Below are 16,005 nucleotides of genomic sequence, written 5' to 3' on the forward strand. Positions count from 1 at the left end.
CCGTATCTTTCTAATCGTGTTATTCCTCCAATGATATCGCCTGTTCACCCTTGTGGAAATTGTTTATACTCCTTTCACTGATGTAATGCGTTCACCTCAATGGAAGGGGGATACCTGCGAAGATACTCCGATGCTAAAGTCAGATGTATGTTATGGAACTTCAGTTCTCAAGCAAGTGATCTTTTTCTCACAAGAAGGTATTTTTAGTCTTAGAGCAAAACGTACCATTTTTTCCTTAGCCTCTGTTGTATTTAACCTAAACAAAATGTAAAACAAACTGATTATCTTAAAATCTGGTTAGTTGTCCGTAATCTACGTTATTCTTAAAATCCAGTTAGTTGTTCCTGTAATCCGCGTTATTAAAGTCAGATATTTTTTACTATTTCCTCTTCTGCTGGACTATTGGTCGAATTACTTAAATGTTGGGCTAATTGGCCCAACATCGTTTAACCTATTTGAGCATCCGCTGAACTGGGTTTGGTCGGATTGATTGAGTGTCACTTGACTTTTGACGTGCACTAATCTGATTATCGTGGTTTGACAAGCGCTTTTAACTTTGGTTGAGTTGATTGAGCATTTTATAGAGTTGACGGACGTTTCTTTAATAGATAAAGTGAGGTCTAGGTGACTAACCGCTCGGTTTGGATATCATACTGTACACCCATATATCTCACTCTCTATATTTCAAGTGGGTAGAAAAAGCTATGTGACATTTCCTCTTTTTCAGCGCAGTGCATCATACCTGGCGAAAGGCTAAAAGCAAAAACTTATAATTTAATTTTTTGTTACTCATTTAATTATTCTTTTCTAGACACTTGTTGCATGTTTCTCTATCAAAGTATAATTGTATTTTCTATTTAAAAAGTCTTAATTTAGTGATCTTAAATCTAATACGGTGTGTTTTTCTAAATAGGTTTATGTTAGGCATCATTACTGTTACCAAGAAATTTTATTAAAAAAAAAACAGATAAATATAGAAAACACACTTAATCCATGATAAAATTATATTGCAAGCAAAAATACCTAATAAAAAAAATTAAGTAACTACATTGATGAAAAATAATAAACCAATGCAACACCTCACACCTCATTAATCAGATTCATGAACATATAATGAGATTTATCAATAGTTAACTCTGTAATATATTCCAAAAAATCTTTAAAACTTTTTATTTCTTTTTGAAAGTCCTTGTTTTGGTAAATTTAGTATTAAATATTTTTTACTAACCCCTACCAAGTTTCCTCATAGTTTGAAGGGACTTATCATCATCTTTTCTATTATAATCATCCGTCTCATCAAACAATCAATTCATTTGAAAGCTAATTTTGATTCTCCCATAAAACGAATTTCAGTAGAAGTAAAAAAATTGAAACCGCCTCAAAATTACTGAGGTGAATTGAGAGATATTGTAAAGCCCACCAACTACTGATAATAGGATGACATCTTCCAAAGAAGACATATAAAGCAAACATGGGAATCCACTTACGCACCACCATTAATAGAAACATTTAAACTAATAATAAAATATTCATGCACAACACAAACATTATCATGATTTGACTAAAACCATGACTAAACAACATATGATACCACGAGAGAGTGTCTCTCATAATAGGCTCTCAACAAACTCCACCAAAAGCTTAACCACAGATTCATCATAGACTCCACAACAAACACCAAAATCCACAATAAATATATATATATATATATATATATCACTACTGGAAAAGCGCGATTTACAAACGACATATTACCTAAGGCTTTGAAGCCCTCGGTATTGAGATGATTACCGAAGGCTTTTGAGCCGTCGGTAACGTTCTCGCTAATTTAAGTCTCAAATCGTTCGTTCCCCAATCTCATTTTCTTCACGCTTCGTTGCTTTTCCCAAATTTTCCAATTTCCCTCTCCTTTGTTCTCTTCTCTGAAGCTTCCCCCTTCCCTTCCTGCTGGTGCCCTCCAATGTGCCCTCCAATATTGAGCGATTTTGGGACAAGTGAGGGTTGGTTGGTTGACACTGGTTTGGGGATTCTTTGGCTGGGATTGAAGATGGCGGTTTGGGGGTTCTACGCCTAGGTTCGCTGAGGCCGGTTTGATGGTTCTGCGGTTGGGTTGGTTGACGCCGATTTGGGGGTTTTGCGGCTGGTTCGTTGACGTAGGTTTCGGGGTTCGTGGGAGATGTCCGGAACGCGGCGGCAACGAGAGTCTCACCTTCTAGTGAAGGTTGGTAGATCTGGAGCGAATAACATTGCGATGGTGATGGAGGTAGCAAGACGCGCTACGGCTATTTTCGTGGTGGCTCTGCCGTTCTCTTTGTAATCACTCTTCTTCTCGAAGTCGTTCATGGAGGAGATTGGTGCTCTGCTATCATAGAAGGCCTTCCCTATATGTGAGGAGATCTCTTTATCTTGCCCTGGATGTCAAAGGCCCTCACGTTGAAGTAAATTTGGGTTTTCAATTTTACTTTTTATTCTTGCATCTTTTAGGTTAGTTTCTGCTTCTACTGGGGATTTCTTGTTTTGTTAATCTTAGGTTCAATTGACATTGTCCTGGTAGAGGAAATTGACAGGTAGTGTAACTCTTTGAATTTAACCTATTATCTTATTTGCCTACAACTTATTCGATGAAATGTCTAAACTACTGTCACTATTTAAATATTTTATTATCATGTTCATATATATGAATTTCGGTGGAAAAGGCTTTTCCAAAGGACTGGTTATCTTTCCTTCACTACTTCATTTGATACTTACAGATTATCTTAATAAATGTCTGAGAAGGTTGGTGATGGGTCATGGTCCTGGTTTATGCGACTGCTTCTCAAACTGCGGTTCTTGTATCAACTCATTTTCCCTCTTCCATTATCTTTAACCATATCATATACTCTTAGTTTATTTGCTTCATAATTATCAAATTCATGTTGATGGAGCTATTAAAAATTAACATGAAATTTAGTTAGCATCTGATATATGGCTTAGTTATGGAATGATACATTTCAACTAATATCAACGTCACACGGTCTTTTTATGCTTTTAAAATTAAATTGGAGTAAAGCTTTTTCATAGGTCAAGGTGTTAAGTTTGGATACATTGCCTTCAATTCTTACAACTTCTCCTTTACCTTAATGATTCTAACTTGCTTATGTTTTATGATGCAGGTGTTGCTGGGAATAATAATTATAAGTCCTCTTGATTAAGTTTATTTAATTTTTCTACTGTGACTGATTTGATTTTGAATGGTTCTGTGCCTGTGAGATTTATGTTACATGAAACAAGCTTTTGCTTTATGTGTGGTGGTCACCTGGCTTCTAGGGGAGAGGGGGATGAGAGGCACAAAAACTAATGTTTTTTTAAATATTTTCAAGGACATTAAATGTGTTGTAATTCATCCTTTTTATTCATAATACTTTTCATAATTCTGTCTTTCACAACTGTTGTTTATGTTATATTCTTATTTAATTGGTTAATCTATGATTTGATAGGTATTAGGGGAGCTCAAATAGTCCATGCATCTAAACCAATCCATGGTTATTTGAGGTACGACATGGTAGAATACTGCACACAGAAGAATAAATTAGGATACATTGCTCTAGAAGATCTGTTGTCTACTTATTATGAAGCCCTCTGCACTGGTCTGGAAACGGTTGCGGTTTCATTGGCGAAGAAGAAAACACAATCCCACGTTGGTCATTATCCCTTTTGGTTGTCACTTTTTCTCTTCCATGAATCATGTCATTCCACAAATATGATTATTGAGTCGTTACTTTTGTACAGAGCCTGAGTTGGAGGCCGAGAGTAAAATGGCTTCTTCAGCTGTTAAACCCAACCGCCAATTTCAGGTTATACATATTTTTTTATTTGTCTAAAAGTGTTGCACTTGCATGACTCTAATGAAGGTTTGGGGCACAGATAAAGAGAATAAAAAAGATGACATTGAATGATCTGAGAGGTGTGTTCCATTTAACGATTAAGGATGCTGCTGCAGAAATAGGCGTATCAGTATTTGTGATAAAGGGAATTTGCCGCAGGGAAAGAATATCTTACTGGCCACAAAGGAAGGTACAATGCATGGAATGCAATTTTTGTTTGAGGAGAAATATGTCCAGGGACTGAGGAGGAAGTTGAATTGCGGGCTTGCTCTGTACATGCGGTGGAGAATTATGATAATTTTTGTTTTAAAGAAATCGATGAAAATGTTTTGTAAATAAAAAAACTCGATCAATATGTGAAACATGCATGATTATTTAATTTAATAATGATGGTTACAACAATTAAGTGCTTGTGATTCAGGAGAGGTGTTGTGGTGCAATTTTACTGAGCCCCAAAACCATGTAAACTTTTTTGTTATTTTATATTGTTTGGCAATGATCTGAAGTACTATATATATAAATGTTTTATATTTTATTTTTTTTACTAAGTTTCATCATCTCAGTTTTTATATTTATTTTATTTATTTTAATTAATTGTGATATATATATATATATATATATATATATATATTACATCTATAATTTTAATTGACATTTAATGTATACAATCATTAGGTAGATTAAGTAGAAAACGACAAAATTTCTTATGAAATTCTTATATTGGATAATGAAGATAAACATGCACTGGGGCCATTTGCTGCAATTTCTTGAGGTGGGATACGTGAAAAGTATATGTTGGTGTTACCGAAGGCCTTTGCCCCTCGGTAATTACCGAAGGCCTTTGCCTCTCGGTAATTACCGAAGGCCTTTGCCCCTCGGTAATTACCGAAGGCCTTTGTCCCTCGGTAATTACCGAAGGCTTATGCCCCTCGGTAATTACCGAGGGGCAAAAACCCTCAGTAAATGTTAGCGACAAGAGATTTACCGACGGTGTTTTGGCCTTCGATAAGCCGTCTGTAAAAGGTCATCACCAACGGCTTACGACTGTTTCCGAGGGATTGTGGCCTTCGGTAATGCCCTTCTTCTTTGTAGTGTATATATATAATATTAATAATAATAAGCTTCTACTCCAAATTTCTGATCAACTATGTAATTGATCTTCAAAATAATTTTTTTAACTGTTTCATTAATGATTAATCCCAAAATAAACTATGCAGGTTTGTGAAAAAGTTCAAATTTAGAAATTAAATTTACGCACTTTTGAAAGAAGGAAAAGATGCTTGAGACTTCAACATACTACAAGTCTATACCAAGTTTATTTTCTTGACAACCAAAACCAAACTTTATTAATTTAACTCATTCTTTTTTGTATACTTTTATATATTTATTTCATATAAAAAATATATAGATATGTTAATTAGAAAATATGAATTAGACTAACAAAACTTTAGAAAAATAGAAGAGTTTAGACTTTACTTGCATCGTAAAAAGGAGTTGATACATTTATAAAAATAGATAAGAAAAATGAATTAGAAAATACAAATAAGTGTTCTTTGAAAAATAAGATAATAACAATATAAATATGCGGGAGAACAAAAATAGAGAAAGTGGAGTAATTAGTGAAATTTTGATTCTCAAACTCATGATAACGAGGAGGAGATTGAAAGGCTAGATGATGATTCTATTCTTGATGAAAATATATACTATTTAAGCCAATGAAAAAATATTGATACAAATTTGAGATATTTATCAAAGTAGAAAAGGGTCCTATTAAAATTAATGATATATATATATATATATATATATATATATATATATATATATATATATATATTCTAGACACTTAAAAAATGCTTAAACCTTGAAAAATCTTTGTAACATGATAATTTGTTGAATCTTGATAGATTGAATTTATTTGCATAATTAAATATCTTAAAGGAAATTATAAGATTGAAAAATAATCAACCAATTAACATTCTTAATTATATGAAAAAAATAAATTACTTTCCAACAAAAATATATATATATATATATATATATATAACTTATAGAATAATTATTATAAAAATAATTAATTTTAGGAGAGGTTTTTTTCTGGCGGTTTCGAAACCCGGAATAAGTTTCGGCGGTTTATTCTTAAAATCGCAGGTAGTGTTTTTTTTAGAAAAGAACTTTTTGGCGGTTACTAACAAAACGTCCCTAAAATATATTTTTTTAGAATAATTTTTTCCGCTGTGCTTAATATTGTTATTCACCCACCTTCATTTCTAATTCCCTATATCTAAACCTAATTCACCCCGTGCCTTTATCAAAATCTTCCCCTCTGCCTTCATCAAAACCATTTTGAGATCTCCCCACTGACTTCATCAAATTTTCTTCCAAATCCCTTCCTCGCATCACAATCTTTCCCCTGCTTCGTGTTCGTTTTTCTTTGTCTTTTCCTGCTTGGGCTGAGCGTCGAAGTCGCGTCGAGGTCGAGGCGGCAAGGTCGAGGCGGCGAGGTGGAGACGACGAGGTTGAGGCGGCGAGGACTCTGTTTCGGCGACTTGTATCACTTCCATTTCCAAACACTCAAACTCAAATCCTCTCTGGTATGTTCATCTTATCTCTTCAATATTCATCTAATCTCTTCAATCACATTATTCTCTCTGTGTTCTTTTCCTCTTGCCTGAGCCTCCCATTCCTAATATTTCCTAGTATGTATTCATCTCTATTAGGGATGGCAACAGGTCGAGTCGGGCACGGATAGTGCTACCCGCAACCCGACCCGACAAAAAAAAATCCATCCGCTACCTGCACGGATACCCGCTTAAAAAATATTTGCGGGTATTTTAAAACCCGTGAGTATGCATGAATACCCGCAAATATTAAAAAAAAAATTAATAAATTATTAAAATAAAATTTAAATAGAATTACAAAAAATATATAACATATAATATAAATTTAAAATCAATTTTAATTAAATTTAATCTTGTAAAATATAAATTAATGTTAATTTTAATTAAATTTAACTTAATAAAATATAAATTAAATTTTTATTTTTATTTTTATTTTTTTCGGGTAGTGGGTATCCGCGAGTACGGATAGTATAATACCCGCACCCAACCCGTTTATAAGCGAATATTAAAATATCCGCTACCCGCGGGTTGCGGGTAGTAAATATCCGCGGGTATTAACTATCCGTCGTGGATTTTATCTGCGGATATCCACGGACGCAGATTTTTTTGTCATCCCTAATTTCTATATATGTCTTCATTTTTCATAGTTATATTTCTTTTTTCTTTTCATTTTTTATCTCATTTTTTTGTGTGCCTCAGTTTGATACTGAAACTGTTGTTTACCTGATGTCTTAAGGAGAGTTTTGTGTGAAATTATATTACGATAAGCAGTGGTTGCTTTGTCCTAATTTTAAGAGAAATTATAAATGGCCAAGGGGAATGATTTTAATTCAGTGGCAGAATAGTTTTAAATTTGTTTTTTCTTTTGAACTTGGTTCTATTCGGTTTGATACGGTGTGTACACTGTATTCTTTTTATATGACAAGCAGTGCATGTCGTATCCTAATTTTAATAGAAATTAAAATGTTTTTGAAACTGTTATTGGACAGCACCTCCTCAAAATTTCCATAATTGATCGTTCCCATCCTGCTTCAACTTCAGAATCGTGTATACGGTTTACCATGGCAGGAGACATTGTAGTACTGATATGCATATTATATATTGAGAATGTATATATGATACCTAAGGAACTTGATGCTTCAACTTCTGATCATTTCCCACTTTTCTACTTCACACGGGAAGTATAGCTTCAGATAGTAATCAATAAGTATCATTGACCATGGATGGACCACTCTCAATCTTTAAACTGTACCAAACACGAAACAAAAGAAAAATAACATACTTATTTCTGCCATGTTATCAGTATGAAATATTTCTCTGAAAATAGGTTAGCCATTCAAATATTGCTTCAATGATATTTAATTTATTATGAGATGGAATTTTCAATTTTTCTTGCTTTATGTCATATATTGAGAAAACTTGGATTTAGTATCTATTAGTATAATAAGTGTGTGAGCATAGTGTTTGTTTTTTTTTTCTCTTGTATAACAATTTAGGAAGATATACGCGGATCAAGGAATCCTTGCTTTGGTGCTCCACTTGTATATTTCTTAGTGACATGAGTGTTATTATTGGAGTGTGGTTTATTTAATGAAAAAATTTCCTTTTTATCTTTTTATTTGCCAGAGAATACCACTAGATTTTTTACAAGGTGACAAATTTCCAGAAGCAGCAGACAATTATATTAGGCCTCTCTTAACAAAGGTTTACAAAATTCCTTTTTATATTGTATTATGTCTAGCTTAGTTGTCTAATAGTTGATTGGGATTTCTTTTGGTGTTGTTTCTAGGGCGTTCCCTCTCTGTTCTCTCTATCATCTTTGTACAATCACCCTGGCAAGATTAGTCTTGTCACATATATTCACACTATTGGGCGTTTGAGATTTCGTATGCTTACTTTTTTGTGCCCTTTATTTATGCGGCTGAATGTCACATATATTCACTATGTGGCATATATGAGCTAAGCATAGTCCTTGGGATTCTTGTTTGCTGTGATTAGTGTTTGATTGATGATGCTTGGTGTGTGTCTATAAATATGATAGAAACCTGTTTGTAACTGGCTACTGGAAGGAAGCAAATAAATTGGCTGTGTTTATATAATATAAGCTTGAAATTAGTACTGAAATTAGCTTAAAATCAATTTACATACACTATCACTATTTTGTGTGAATCAAATGGCATGACAGATTTTGTAATTGATAATGAATGTTTGACCAATAAACTCAGTATCTCTAACTAATTCCCCAATATCTTCAAGTGCATTCATTATATCCCTGAAGGAATTGAATTGACACAATAAATTTTTTAATTTGGCTAAAAGTTTCCAATAGCTGTGTAGAATATGATTTTAAATAATTCAAATTAACTTTACTTGACACTTTCTCTGTAATTGGAGAAGATAATTACCCTGGAGCTTTGTGGATCATGGGTTTCTGCAACCACATCCAAAGAAGTCATCCATCATCTTATCAGTATAATGATAGTTTATTAACCACATCCAAGTGAATTCATTGTATGCATAATGCATCCATTAAAGAGTGTGATGGAAATTTATTAGAAAAAAAAAATCAAATCAAGATTCAACCAGAAGCAAATGACTGAAATTTTATTCCAAAATATTTAAGACTGTCTTGAAACAGTAAAGAATTCAAAATCAAATTCAGTTTTATAACAAAATAGCTATTTTAGAAAAGGAAAAAAAGAAATCCAAAAGGCAAAGAAACATATCTTCTAACCTCCAAAAAATACTCAGCCTTGAGGCCATGGCATAATAAAACTGCCCAAATCATAAAGGATAAATAGCATCCTAAACACACTGTTGGGATATCTTATAATATCAATATTTTAACTTTGAATATTTTAGAGTATATTGAAAATTTTCTCTTAAAATTAGTTTTATAATATTTGATGATTTGTTTCTTTATTTCATTAGGATTATAGCATGTAGCTTTGAATACTTCAAATTTTATAAGAACATTATCATATCATTATACAACACCATACACAAGTAAATATTATTCCAAGGGTGTATACTCTCTATTTTCTTCATAGAAGCTCTTCTAAACACCCCTAGATCAATCTAAAAGAAGCATACCGAACACCATTTTAAAACTCATAACTAGTCTCTTCATTGGAATTTAAAGCATTCAAAAGTAAAAGGAAAATCGCTGTAAATTTACATTAAATTCCCTACTTCCGTTAGCTGGTTGCACAGTTAATATTCAGTCACAGCTTGGTCTTATTGGGTATAATATGTTGTGAGAACTAAGACCAATGTCATTTGCCTCAAGAATTCAAAACTTTCTTTACATAACAATACCGTAAGAAGGTACTAGCAAATACCAACACCTTTTGAAAAACAGAATAATACTTACTGAAATGCTCCAGCAATACTTCTAGCATTTTGGACAATTTTGGACTAGATGCTCCATGAGACAAACTTTGCTGCATTAGTTGCCTTGCTTTAAAAATAACTTCACTTTTACTCATAAATTTTGCAAAATATCTGAAAGTAATCCTTATACAATCATTTTTCAGAACTTTAAATATATATATATAAATATGTAATTCATAAATGTTGGCAATGACATAGTAAAATATTCCTACAAGGCCCTTACATAAATTAAATATCAAAAGACATGCACAACACGGTTACAGAAGTTTCTTAGATATTCTGCTCTCAGCTATATCGAATAAGAGCGTAAAGTTAAATGACTTTACATGTAATAGAACATTGGTCTTCTATTAATGTATACATAGAAATATTACAAATAAGTGATTTAAATATGAAGAATTTACCACAAAAAATGCATTATGTAGACATCTCTATTGCATCTAGAAATTAATCAACCAAGCCATCACTTTTATGACATATCTATTGGCAATGGCGACTGACTAACATCTTTTGTTGTTTTAGAGTTTGGTGGTTCAGCTGTGTTAAATTCATAAGTAGACCATATGACGAGAGAGGAAACAGCATGCATGTTTAACTATCAAATCAACACTCCCAATATGCCCCCATATGTTCTGTCCTTAGTGGTTATTTGACATGGGGGTGGTCTTTCCATTGTCTTGTCTTTATACATCTTGTCATTTCCTTAGTGTTTTTTTTTCATACTGTGTGTTTTTCGTCTTACCTAAATTGTCAAGAAACACGAGTATATATACCATGTTACTATTTTGTGCGAATAAAAATGACACGATAAATTTTGTATTTGATCTTAATTGTTAATGAAAATTTTTCAGGATAGTTGTTTGATATTGGACTCATTCTTATGTGTTAGTATTACTAAAATGTCAAACTCCCCTTACATACAGAGATGAGAAATGAATACAACTTTTTTTATTAATATATCCATTTCTGCAATAATAACCGAAACTAACATATGGGACTGTTTAGAGTGACATAGACAAATTTCATAACTAAGCAGGGACTACTTAGTTTTGAATTCTTCAATTCCATAAATTTAGTACTATTTAGTTTTATAACCAGTTTAGTAAATTCATCTTATGTAGTGTTTCGTTGAATACCGTCACTTATTCTAACCTTTCAATCCTCTTGGCATGAACATAGGTTGTTTTAATGGACAAATGGTTAAATGTTATTGTTCTTGAGCTTTCTATTTCTCATTATATTTATGACATACTTACTTATTGTGCATTCGTCCATTTTCATAGGAAAGAGAGCGTGGGCACAAAGTTAGTAGAGGAAAAGTCTGGATAACTACCCATAAGAAGACCAATGAAACTTTTGTTAGTGATGAGGCAAGAGAAATTGGAATAAGTTTTATTCCTGTTACGTATGTATAACAACAGTTTAGTGCAACAAATATGAAATTTATAGATGTAATATGAAAATGAACTTTATAATCAAATGTTAATATATAAAAGGAAATGTTTGTTATCGTTAAAAAAATAGGGTAGTTGAAGTTAGCATAGCAGATAAATAAAAGAAAGATGAATAATTTTGGTTAGAAGGAAAGAAGAGAGATAGAAAAAGTTGAAGGATTGGAATTTATGATGATTGGTGGAAAAAGGAGTACAGAGAAGTTATCTTAGGGTAGTGAAGTTAATAATGAGTGGGGAGAGTATGGAAAAAAATGGGGAGGCAGAGGAAAAGAGTTAGTGGTGGTTAGCGTTTACTGTTTCTGAAAAGCTGAAGGCGTGCGTCTCCAAGCCTGAGAGAATATGTGGCTTTCTTGTATTCGGTCCAACTTCAACCCCCACTTTCCCAACATTCATTTCTCATTTCATTACTTCATATCATATTCATTTCTTACACTTGTCATTAATTTCATTCAAATGTTCCCAAAATATTTTAGTAGATGGATTCAGACCCACTGAAATTTAGTTCAAAAGCTGCAGTGAAAACAAAAGAAAAAGAAAAATACACTGATTCCCATGTCATTTCACCTCACTTCACTTCCATCAACTTTTAAGAATTTTTTTTTCTCTTTCTGTGCCAGCATACAAATCAGGCCCCCCACTCCCTGTTTTTTTTTTCTCCTTTGCAAATCGAATCAACCTCTGTTATGTTCTCTTCTATGGGGTTCAAAGACTAAACCTTTCACGTTGTTTCTGTTTGAACCAAAGAAAATTGAAGTAAAAGTCTTCTGATAGTGTAGTAAAAATAGCCCATTGAAATCTGGTTCTGGAAATTAGAATCCCAACTCTTGAATCTGGTGTTGTTTCTGTTTGGACTTAGAATCAAATTGTTTGTGTATTGATAATTGTATATCTACTAATAATGAAATTGGGTGAATTGTTTTATCTGATTTAGATGATTTCACTATTTTATTAAATGTTGTATGTAGGAAAAAATTGAAGGATATGAATCTACAATATCATCGACTCAATCAAAAGAAATATCCAGTTCAGATTCATTGACTCATACTTTAGGAATCAAAGAGCATTGTGGACGCGTTCGCGGTTTAGGTTTGGGTCCTTGCCCATCTAAAGTCTTTGGAGTCCATGATCCTTCTCATGGTGGATCATCTTCAACTTCTACTTCTAATGTTGAATTACAAACTCAGGTTAATGAATATTTTATCGATGACTTGGTTTCTTCTTTTTATGATCAACTTCTTAGATATCATTTTTCTTACTTTTTAAATAATTTCTTCTTTTAAAGGTATCTTCATTGACAACACAAGTCAATGAAATGAAGGCAGTGATATCATTATTGTTGCAAAATTATCCGAGTCAATTGCCTTCACAGCTTGCTACATTTCAACCATCATCGGTAATAATTGCTAAATTTATTTGTATGATCTTTTTTTAAATATATAACCGACTAACTATTATGTTATATTGTGGGTATCTGATCAAGGAAGTGTGCCAAACGATAAATGTAATGAAGAAGAAGAACCTTAGACATCTTTTTATTTAATTTTTAGTATTGAACATCTTTGTCTTTAATTTTTTTATAGCAAAACTGTGTAGAGAATTCAAAATGGCATAACATTGAATTTTGTTTGGAGTGTGCCATTCTCTGAAAACAAACTTGTTCCATTGAAGGTTTATGGATCCATTAACAAAAGGAGATTATCCAAAATTTACAAAGAAGCATTCCAGATTGTTTATTAATTAATTTGATTTTATTGGCATAAACCACTACACTGCTAGATAGGTCTCTGATGCATCAGAATTAAGAAATTCTCAATTTCAACCCAAAATAAAAAGATCTGTATGCATTTCCGGCGGTTTGTAGAACCCCGGTTAGTTCCGGCGGTTCTGTAGAAAACCCTGGAAAAGGGACAGTTTGCAAAACCCAGTAAATGTTGGCAGTTTCCCAACAATCCCGGGTAATAGGGGCGGTTTTAAGGAACCCCAGTTAGTTTCGACGGTTCCCAAAACCCTTGGAAATTCACAGAAAACCGCCGGAACCTTTGTGACACAGCTTTTCCCCAATAACTTTGAAAAAAAACCCTACTAAAATTGCAGATGTAGTGAATGTTAACAATACTAATTACTTTAGTTGAAATGAGTTTTTCAGAACTAAAAATAATAAAAACTTATTTAAGATCAATAAAGTCTAAACAAAAATTAAGCATACTGATCTTATTATCTATTAAAAAAAAGTTAAATGAAATTAATTACGACAAATTAATAAATAATTTTACATAAAAAAAATAAAAAATAAAATTTAATTAAAATTATGATACATTTTAACAAATTATTATTTTATTAGTAAATAAAATGACTACATGCTTAAGTTTATTTTAGATCTTTCAAACCCTTATCTCTACCAGCAACAATAACATATTTAAATATTAGTGTAAGTCCAACAAATTATATTTAATGCATTCTAAAATATTTTAGATATATAAATACATCTAAACTTAAAATAAATATAATATGTCAAACATCAGAAATATAATTTTTTTTAAGACTTGTATTAAGCATGACTTCTGAAAGACTAATATTTGATCTGTTTCAAACATATTTGGTCTACAAAGCTTAACTTAATAGGCCAAGGTGAGTTCATTGCACACATAACTGTCAACTAAAGTTGTGGTCCAACAGTGTCAAACTCTTAATATTTCTTATCATTTAGTGTTTTACTTTACATGATTTAGATTATGAGGGAAACAAATATATCTTCTTTCAATAATAGGTTTTGTTCTTAATATCTTAAATAATAGACTTATTCAACATACCATCCCATATATGTAATCACAAGGCATCCAATATCCAACATAATATACATTAACTCAATCAAAATTTATAACCCTCTAAAATTTAAACTATCAATAATATATATTATAATTCACGAGAAAGTTTTTACAAAGCTTATGTTCATACAAAATGTAAATATAAAGTTACTCAAATATATAAATGCCAATATTTACAAAAGATAAATCAAAATAAAAATTTTCTCCTCTTCCAGATATTCTCCTTGTAGTGTCACTAGTGCAACGAAAGGATATTGTCTCGGTTGTTTTGGCTTTACGACAACGGTTGCAGAACTATGATATATTCAAATGAGGTAAAAAGTTGATACTTTTGGCCTCGGTTCAAAAACTGAGACAAAAAGCTTAGAATTTTGCCTCAGTTCAAAAAAACCCGAAGCTGTAAAGTAAAAAAAAATTGGGTCTATTACCTCGGTTGGATCCAAAACCAAATCAATAGACCCTTTTTTGCCTCGATTTTTACTAGAAGTGTTGTCTAAAGTATGTTATTTCTTAAAAAAATTTGATTGTTTTTGTAACTATTTCAGATCACATAAACTATATTACATTATACTAGAAACACATAAAAAAAACACATAAACAAACCTGCACACAAAAACACTGTCCAAAAAATGTTGTTTTCTATTTGTCGGGAAAATAGAAAACATGAAACGTTGTCCAGAAAACACTGCACACAAAACGTTGTCCAACAAACAACCAAACGAAACATGAAAACCCTAAAACGAAACTAACCTTGAAGGTGAGTTTGGGGTTGAAACGAAACGAAATGAACATCCCAAAGCGTCTATTCGAAAAGCACTTGTGCGCAAAATCAATCGATTAAAATGAAATAAAATCATTCCTAAGCACTTAATCAACGAAAAATGAAAGAAAAATTGGTAGAAATGTTGAAGATGGTGGTCGCAAAATCGAAGGCGAGAGAGAGCAGTGGCATAGAAGATTGCTTATGTCTAAAAATGCCTCTAAACACATGTTATTACCTTGGTTATTTTTTTAACCAAAGCAATAAGCCTCTACCGTCTCAGTTCTATAAAGAACCGCTGCCTAAAGTCTATAAAAAAAATTAGTTATGTTATTACCTCAGTTATTTTTTTAACGAGGCAATGACTCTCTATCGCCTCGGTCGATGCATAAAGTCTATAAAAAAATTTCAGTTATTTTATACCTCAGTTCTCTAAACAACCGAGGTCGTAAACCCCTTTTGACCTCGATTCGTTTTGAACCGAAATATATATGTTTGCGATAATTACAAAAATGACACCGCATCATTTTATGCTTCGATTGCGACGAAACCGATGTCAAATTGGTGAGTTAAAATCCTTATTTTTTTACTAATGTGTACATAATTCACACCAAACACATGAGAAAATAAGTTATTAACATTAAAACATATTATATATAACATTTTATAATCCAACTCCATTATATAATATTTTATAAATATTTGAATTAATTTTGTATTGGTTATGTAAGATAAATGAGTTTTACTATAATAATCCAATAACATCTCATCTTAACTAATAGTTTTGCCTTCCACCGGTCGGTTCCGCCTTCCATCGTTCGGTTATCTGATCTCCATCCTAACTACCATCGCTTCACTGTTCAATTGCTTATTGTTTTCTGTTATTCTCCTTTCCTCTGTATATATAAGCATTAACTCATATCTCTTTGTAACACTTTTTTACATTGATTAGAAATATTTTTCGTTTATCTTCTCAAGGCGCGTTCCCTGTTCTCTCTCTCTCTATCTCAATTTGTGAGTTTGCTTTCTCTTTTTGTCATAATGTTTGTAAGTGCACAGCAGCTTCGCCTGCAGCTTTTCTCGTGATGGTAT

The 16,005-nt window shown here is 32.3% G+C and overlaps 1 long non-coding RNA gene across 1 annotated transcript; it reads left to right on the forward strand.

The window, feature by feature from the left end:
* The first annotated feature begins 6,154 nt into the window (after nucleotides 1-6,154).
* Nucleotides 6,155-13,023, forward strand: LOC148191106 (uncharacterized). Its single transcript, XR_015783123.1, has 3 exons — nucleotides 6,155-6,454; nucleotides 12,294-12,512; nucleotides 12,611-13,023. It is a non-coding gene; the product is annotated as an uncharacterized LOC148191106 (long non-coding RNA).
* The last annotated feature ends 2,982 nt before the right edge of the window (nucleotides 13,024-16,005 follow it).

This window comes from Vigna umbellata, chromosome 11 (assembly GCF_029865625.1).
Source record: "Vigna umbellata cultivar VRB3 chromosome 11, Vumbellata_1.0, whole genome shotgun sequence".
Classification (NCBI taxonomy): Eukaryota; Viridiplantae; Streptophyta; class Magnoliopsida; order Fabales; family Fabaceae; genus Vigna; species Vigna umbellata.